The 8,621-nt window shown below is 55.2% G+C and overlaps 1 long non-coding RNA gene across 1 annotated transcript in view; it reads right to left on the reverse strand.

Moving 5' to 3' along the window:
* LOC113490530 overlaps window positions 1-2,507 on the reverse strand; it is a 14,038-nt gene extending 11,531 nt beyond the window's left edge. Inside the window, exons 1-2 of the long non-coding RNA XR_003400248.1 lie at window positions 2,498-2,507; window positions 587-594 (exon numbers count right to left, since the gene is read on the reverse strand). This is a non-coding gene — a long non-coding RNA (uncharacterized LOC113490530). The remainder of the gene's footprint in view (window positions 1-586; window positions 595-2,497) is intronic.
* Window positions 2,508-8,621: the final 6,114 nt, after the last annotated feature.

The following is an 8,621-nucleotide window of genomic DNA, read 5'->3' on the forward strand; positions in this document are numbered from 1 at the left end:
AAGTTTTATCCCTAGCCTAATGGTGCCAGAGAGCCAGGGCGGCTTCTGCCGGTCTCTCATATTTTAGGGAAGGAAGGTGGTCTCTTGCTCTCTGGCTAATGGACTGGGATGGAAGCTGATCTCTGGCTCTCTGACTAATTCTTAGGACACAAGGTGGCCTCTGGCTACCTGGCTAATGGGCAAGGGAAGGACGGTGGCCTCTGGATCTCTGGTTAACAGACTAGGGAAAGAAGGTGGCCTCTCTTTGATGTGCAGGTTAAGGCATGTGGCCTCTCTCTCTCTGGCTCACGGTCTAGGGAAGGAAGGTGGCTTCTGTCTCTCCTGCTAATGGGCTGGCAAAGGAAATTTGCCTCATGCTCTCTGGCTAATGGGCTGTGGAATGAAGGGGGCATCTGGATCTCTGAATACTGACCTAGTGAAAGACGTTGGCTTGTGTCACTCTGTCTAATGGTCCAGGGAAGGAAGGTGACCTCTGGCCCTAGCCCAGCCCATAATCGAGAGAAACAGATGATGCCTTCATTCCCCAGACCGTCAGCCAGAACAACAGAGGCCACAATCCTTAACTATCACATCAGACTGAGGGCACCTTCCCTCCTTAGCCCATTAGCCCGAAGGGAAGGAAGATGGCCTCTGTCTCTCTGGCTAATGGGCTGAGGAAAAATGTGGATTCTGCCTCTCCTCCGAATGGCCTAGGGCAGGAGGGTTGCCTCTGGCTCTCTGGCTAATGTGTGGCCTATAAATCACTGGGTATTGGGGTTGGTAAGGAAGGTGGCTTCTGGCTCTCTGGCCGATCAGGGTTAGGTCAGTAAGTTTGCCTCTGTCTTTCTGGCTAAGGAGCAGAGAGACCTGCTAAGAGGTAAGGTGGCCTCTGGCACTCTGACTAGTAGCTGGAGAAGGAAGGCGGCCTCTGGCTCCCTGGCTAATTCTCTAGGGAAGGAAGGTGGCTTCTGTCTCTCGATAATGGACTAGGGAAAAAGGTGTGTGTGTCCGTCTGATGGGCCAGGGAAGTAAGTTGACCTGTGGCTCTCTGGCCAATGGGCCAGGCAGGGAAGGTGACCTCTGGCTCTGCGACTAATTGCTAAGGAAGGAAGGTGGACTCATGCTCTCTGGCTAAGAGTTAGGGAAGGAAGGGGGTGTCTGTCTCTCTGGCTGATGGGCTAGGGAAAGCAGGTGGCCTCTTGATATATGGCTCATTGGTTAGGGAATTAACGCGGCCTCTGACTCTCTGGGTGGTGGGCTAGGGAAGGAAGGTGCCCTCTGGTTTTCTGTTCAATGGGCTAGGGAATGAAGAGAGCCAGGGGCAACCCTACTTCTTAGCCAATTAACCAGAGAGGCAGTTGCCTGTCTGGGGAAGGAAGGTGTCTCTTGTGCTAGGGAAGGAGGTGGCTAGTCCATTGCTAGGGAAGCAAGACAGCCAGAGGACACCATCCTTTCCTAGCCCATTAGCCAGAGAGACAGAGGCCGTCTTCCAAGCCTAGCGATATAGCAAGAGACAGAGGCCACTTTCCCTCATTAGGCCATCAGCCACATGGCCTTCTTTAGCCCATTGGCTAGAAAGACAGAAGCCACATTCCTTTCTTAGCCTGTTACCCAGCAAGACAGAGGCCACCATCCAACCCCAGCCTATTAGCCACAGAGCCAGATGATGCCTTCCTTTCCTAGTGCATTAGCCAGATACCCAGAGGCCGTCTTCCTTCCCTAGCACATCTGCCATCAGGTAAGAAGCCACCTTCCTTTCCTTGCCTATTAGCCAGAGACCAAGAGGCCACCTTCATTTCCCTGTCCATTCACCAGACAACAGAGGCCACCTTATTACTTAGCTCATTTGTCAGTGAGTCAGAAACCACCTTCCTTCCCCAGACCATTTTCAAGAGAGACAGAAGCCACCTTCCTTCCCTAGACCATGCACCAGAGAGAGAGGCCACATCCCTTGAGTAGCACATCAAAGAGAGGCCACCTTCTTTCCCTAGTCCATTAGCCATAAATCCAGAGGCCACCTTCCCTTCCTAGCCCATGAGCAGCAGAGACAGATGCAAACTTCCTTCCTGACCCCATTAGCCAGAGACCCAGATGTCACCTTCTTCCCAAGCCCATTAGCAAGAGAGACAGAAGCCGCCTGTCTTGCCTAAGTCATTAGCCAGAGAGCCAGAGGTCACCTTCCTTCCCTTGACATTAGGCAGAAAGCCAGAAGCCACCTTCTTCCCCTAATCTATTAAGCAGGGACCCAGATGCTGCCTTCCTTGCCTAGCCCATCATCCAGAGGCCACCTTCCATCCCTAGCGCATTAGCCAGAGAGCCAAAGGCCAACTTCCTCCCCTAGCCAATCAGTCAGGGAGCCAGAGGCCACCTCTGTTCCCTAGCCATGAGCCAGAGGCCAATTTTCATCCCTAGCCTAATGGTGCCAGAGAGCCAGGGCGGCTTCTGCCGGTCTCTCATATTTCAGGGAGGGAAGGTGGACTCTTGCTCTCTGGCTAATGGACTGGGAAGGATTTTGGACTCCTGCTCCCTGGCTCACTGAAATGGGGGTGTGATTTGTGGGATATCTTTTTCTGTAGTGATTTGGTGGGATATATGGGGGGTGTTTCAGGGAGATACGTTGGGGTGATTTGTGGGATATGCCTTGTTTTGGGGGGGATTTGGGGGTAGATATGTTGTTGGAAGTATATGGGGCTTTGATTTGGGAGGATATGGCCCGTTTTTGAGGTGATTTTGTGGTATATGGGGGTGTTGGGTTGTATGGGGCCAGATTTGTGGGAGATATATTGGGGTGATTTAGGGGCATAAGGAAGGGGTTGGGGTGATTTGAGGGGATATGGGGGCTTAGGGGATATATGGGGTGATTTGGGGTGATATGGCTGGTTATGGGGGGGATTTGGTGGCATATGATTGGTTTTGGGGCATATGGGTAGATTTTAGGGGTGATTTAATGTATATTGAGGGGTTTGGTTCTAGTATGGGGAAGTTTTGGGTTGATTTGTGGGATATGCGTCGGTTTGGGGATGATATATGCAGTGGATATGGGGTAGTTAATGGAATACGAGGTGGTGATTTAGGGGAATATGGGGCAGTGGAGTTGATTTGGGAGGATATGAGGGGGTGAGGGATATTAGGGGTGATTTTGGGCAATATGGGTGGGTTTGGGGGTGATTTGTACGGATATGACTGGTGTTTGGTGGAGATGTTAGGGTGATCTTGGGGCACAAGGGGTGGTGGGTGATTTGTGGAATATGGGTTGTTTTGGGGGTGATCTGGTGGGATATGGGGGTTTGGGGGTAATGGGGAGTGATTTGGGTAGATATGGGGGTATTTGGGCTGATATGGAGGATATAAGCGCTTTTTAAAGGGATATGGGCATTTTGCTGTAACACAGGAAGATTTTGAGGGGATTTGGGGAGATATATGCAGTTTGGGGAGAATTTAGGGTTCATCACTAATGGTTAGTTTTGAGCACCTGTGTCGAGGACTCACTCAGAAGGGTTCTGTCCCTGTGCTCCAGCTCCACGATAAAGGGAAGCTCCTGCGGGATGGGGCATCCAGCTCTCCGTCCTGATCAACACCCCAGGTGAGAGCTGGAAACACAGACTGGCCCCTCTCACCCACAGAAGTTGGGGGCCTCATTCCCCCAGAAGAGGGGCCAGCTGGTAGTTTTGCTCAATCCAGCAAGTTGAAGTGTAGAAGCACAAACAGATTCTTCATACTAAGAAAATAAATAAACCAGGGCCTGTGAAACAGAACAGAGCGCTAGCTGGCGTAAGTGACACCACGCTCCGGCAGGCAGTGGAGTGCCCTGCCGGCAAGCTCTCCAAACTTTTGGTTATCTTTTTTATTTTGTGTGTGTCTGTGTGTGGAATAATTTCAAGGAGAGCGAGGGCCAGGACGTGGGGATCTCAGCTCCTTGTTCCTTGCTGAGATCATTAGACACGTTCTTCTAGAGGTGAAGTGCTGTGCCGGGATCAGTTCTGCACGGGGGATACACGAAGAATGATGAAGAAGTATTTGGTCTGAGGTGTATCGAGGTGAGTGTTTACTGCTCTGTTGAGTTTAGTTTCAAGTCACACCAAAACCTGTGGCTGTGTCTTGCGTTGCCTCTGGTGAGTGTTGCTCTGCGACTCTGAGCCCCTGGCTGGGCTGCAGCGCCGTTGGAGGGTCTTGCCTCCCGCTTGGCCACTGATCTCCTGCAAAAGTGGAACGATCAGCAAACTGCCGGGTCTAAAGCTGCTGCAGTGCAGCTCGCTTTGATGTCAGCCTTAACCCTTCTTTTAGCCTGAGGTGCATTTTATGGGTGTGTGGATGTTATGGCACAGAGGAAAAGCAGTTGGCCAGGAGTGAAGCCAGCGAGGAGTCAGGACGCGGCTGCCTGTCCCCCCACTCTCCTCTCCTCGGCCCCAGGCGGCACCTTCCACCCTCCAGACTGGCAGCAGATACAGCACGGACAGAGTAGTTGCAGCTTCATCACTGGCGTTAGCCAGCCCGTGCCTCAGCTTCCTCCTGCGTGAGCTGGTACCAGGGCAGTTGGTGCCTGCATCTGGGGAGCTTTACACCAGGACGAATAACACTGAAAAGTTGCACGGCAGTCACAAGGCTGGTTTTGCTCCGAGCAGCCATCAACAGGGTGTAGGTACAGGGCCCAGTGACACCTGGGCTGTGGTTCAGCCAAGGCTGAGGGCAGCCGTGGAGCGAGGGGCCGGAGTGCCCAGAAGCCCATTGCCTGCGGAGCGGCTCACAGCCGGTCCCGGGTTACGGGCTGTCGTTAGGGGTGATGTCATAATGGGGCAGAAACAAACCACCCGACGACGGGGTGTCAGAGCGTCAGTGCTGCAGCCGCGCCGCCACCGGTCACTGCCGCCATGCTGTGCTCTGTCCCGGGGCTGCCGGCGGCCTCTGAGCCTGCCCAGCTGCCCCCCATCACCTGCCAGCTGCCCCAGGCCAGCGTCTGGCAGGGGGGGCCAGGGCCCATGGGGACCCCGGGGCAGCTGGTGCAGCTGAAGCCCGTGGACCTGCTCGAGCAGGAGCCCGATGCCTTCGCGGAGGACTCTCCTGAGCAGGCAGAGGACACCACCGCCAGCCATTTCCTCGCCTGGCTCAACACTGCGGAGAGCAAGGACACCACCCGCCATGTCCCCGACAGCCCTGGTGTGACTGCTTTCCTCCAAGAGCTCCCCGACCTCTCTGCCTACCTGGGAGAGGGCAGCAGCCCCAAGGAGCAGGCGGCGGTGGCAAGGCTGGGGGACAGCGAGGGCACCGTCCCTGAAGTCCCAGACCGAACAGCCATCATCAGTGAGCTCCCCGACCTCTCTGAGTACGTGGCAGCAGGTGCTGGTGGGGGTGGGGAACAGTAAGGACACTGTCCCTGATGTCCTTGATTTCCCCAACAGCCTCACCAACACCGCCTGCCTTGACGAGCTCCCTGACCTCTCAATGTATGCGGTGGAGGATGATGGCCCTCAGGACCAAGCAGCAGTGGCACATCTAGGGGAGAGTGGAGACACCAGCTCAACACCCAGTATACCCAGCTTCCCTGCTGATGTCCTCGAGGAGCTCCCTGACCTCTGCAGGTATTTGGCGGGGGGCCGCTGCCCCAAGGAGCGAGCCGTGGCGGCAGGGCTGGGGGATGGCGAGGACACCGTCCCCAGTGTCCCTGATGTCCCCAGCCTGACCACCTCCCTTAACGGGAGCTCCCCCACCTCTCTGAGGACAGGGCAGAGGCTGGCTGCAATAACGAGCAGGCAGCAGTGGCAGTGATGCTGGTGGAAGGTGAAATGATCTTCCCCGATGTCCTCGACAGCCTTGCCAGCACCGACCCCTCCAGCGAAGCCCCCGACTTCTTCGGGCACGGGGCGCAGGGCGACTGGCCCAAGGACCGCTTGGCAGCCGCGATGCTGGGGGACGCCGACCCCTTCTGGGGGGTGCCGGCCTCCCCCTCGCAGGACCCCACGGCGCAGCAGGGCGGGATGGCGGCAGAACTGCCCACCTGGCTGCCACCGAGGCCCTCGGAGACTGTCGAGGAGAGCTCTGCGGAGAGTCCTCCGAGGAAGGCAGAGGAGACCTCAAAGAGCCCAAGGAAGGATCCCCTGCAGCAACTCCTGGACAGTGTCCCGCTGCGGATCCCACTGCTGAGTCCACTGTCCAGCCCCCCGCGTCCCTCCCGCTGTCACCCGCACCGCACGGCACAGCTGGCGGAGGAGGTGCCGCGGAGGCAGCCCCGGGTGGGTTTGACCCACGTGCCGCTGCCCTTGGGCGCCATCACCTACCGGGGGCTGCCTGCATTGAGCCGGCTGCGCGGCAAGCAGGCCAAGCGCCGTGTGCCGGCCAGGGGCCCCAGGGAACAAGAGACCTCCCTGCGGGACAACATCCCACCCAAGAGGAGGAAGATGGTGGAGCAACGGGTGGGAAAACACTCAAAAACCCCGCGGGAGGCGAAGCCAGATGGGGATGGCGTGGCGGTAGGCTGCAGCAGGCAACAGGCGGGCAGCAGCAAGCGGAGAGCATCCGATGGCAACAACATGCCCGCCAAGCGAGCCAGAACCCTGCGGGACGCCATGGGGCAGAGTTCCGCCCGCAACTCGACCCCTTCAGACAGGCGGGCAGAGGAGACGTGGAGCCAGATCCCCGCCACACACTGCCTGCGCCCGCCCGCTCCAGCCCCAGCTCTCTCCCTGCTCTCTCCACCTTAGTTCATTAAAGGTTCGATGTTTGTTTCACAGCGCCTCTGCCTGGGCTCATTCCTGCAGCGGGAGGCGGGGGGCCAATGCAGCCCCTGACCCATGTGTAGATCTGACCCTCCACCGCTTCACCCACTGTATGAGGAACCCCCCATGATGCTGGGTGGAGGTGTTTAATCAGAACATTAGTTCCCAGACTCGTATTCAACGAACTACAAAGAGCTCTCAAAAATCTATCTGCTCCCATGGAAGGAGGAAAAGTCTTCTTGATCTTTGACAGCAGGTCAAAGCCCTCTGGGGCTCGACATGCTCACGCTGCAACAAGGAGGGGTCTGTGCAGGGATTCAACCCCCCTGTTGCGCCAATGTTACAAATCTCAACAAATCCAACACGATGTCCCGTGCCATTTCCAAACATTTAAAAACGTGACATCAACTCGCCGTAGCTCCTGGTGGATTTTCACTTTCTGGCCTGTTTAGGTGGATACCATCCTCAAATTTGGCCCTGATTTGAGCCCAGAGGGCAACTTTGCACCACGCAGCTGCTCACTCACCCCTTCCTCCCCGTGCTGGGAAGGAGAAATGAAGCAAAACGCTCAGGAATGGAGATAGTGACAAGAGGGGTGGCTCACCCATTATAGTCAGGGGCAAAAGGCAGACTTCTTAGGGGAAGAAAACAAGACCACTTGAATTCAAACACTAGCAACAAAAACAACACAGACACAGTGGGACGGTGAAAAGCGTTACGTTACCAAACCTTAGAAAGCCCTTGCCCCACACCTCCCTTCCTTCTGGGGTCAGTTCCCTGGATAACGTCCTTGGCTCCATGGGGTTCCCCTTCTGCTCACCCTGTCCTGGGTGGGAGAAGGCAGCTCTGCTACAATACCAAGCACCCAGACCATCCTGTGGGATGCATTTCACATGGGGGACCCTCTGAAACCCTCGGAGATGTGAAGTTTTATTCCCCGGGAGAGGGCTCTGGCACCAAATTGTAATTCTGTAATTACCATTCTGTAATGAAGCGACACCAAAGGGAAGGAGCTTTCCCCAGGTCTCACTAAGCAGGCACTCCCGGTTTCCAATTTACTTCCACTGAACTATACAAAAACTCTACAACAACAAATTGCATGTGCCTGGGACCATCCCCTGGAATGGAGGCCGACTGGCACGATTACCCTTGTCCATTTTGTTAGACAAAATTTGGTTGCAGAATGCCTAAAAATTCCCGCTGGGAAATCCCCTGGCCCATCCCCGCTCGTGAGAGCTGCCAAGGAACTGGTTGAGCTTTTCCGCTGACATGGGCCAAACCTGTACCTGGAAACATCCAACAGTTTAGCACTAGAGATGGCCGAGCACCACTTCAGCACAACACTCACTGCTGCTGTTTAATTCAGTAGCACAGGTACTGCCAATAATTCTCCCGCAGACAGCATCTCGTGCTAACATACCCAGGGTAAATTGCTTCAACACTCCCTTAGAGCAGCAGGAAAGAGACGCAGAGGAAAGCCATGTGAAGAGACCAAGCTCATCCACTACGTCAAGGATAGAAGAGTGGCTCATTGCCTTAAGAACGCAGCCTAAAGAGCAGCTGGCTTAAACCCAGTGCTCAACTGGAACGCATATTTTCCATTACTGTGATGAACAGGCAGAAGGTGGGGGGGGGTTGGCTGTTCTTTTTAAACTTCTGACTTTCACAGAAAAAAGGGAACAAAAGCTGTTGAGCGTCTACAGACAAGGCACTATCGGAAGCGTAGGATCTAGTAACAAGAAGTGACTGAAGAAATGGAGACAGAAAATGGGAAGGGTCAGCCAGTTCCTAAACACAGTTCACAAGTGAAACGACCCTGCCAGCACAGCACTTTTTGCCATCAGCAGCAGTTTACTCCTTCGAGCAAGAGGACATCAGAGCAATTAAAAAGTGAAGAGGGAACAGGTATCTTGAAAGACAGTGCCTGCAGAG

The sequence above is a fragment of the Athene cunicularia genome, unplaced genomic scaffold (genome assembly GCF_003259725.1).
Source record: "Athene cunicularia isolate RWA unplaced genomic scaffold, athCun1 SCF_12, whole genome shotgun sequence".
NCBI classification, from domain to species: domain Eukaryota; kingdom Metazoa; phylum Chordata; class Aves; order Strigiformes; family Strigidae; genus Athene; species Athene cunicularia.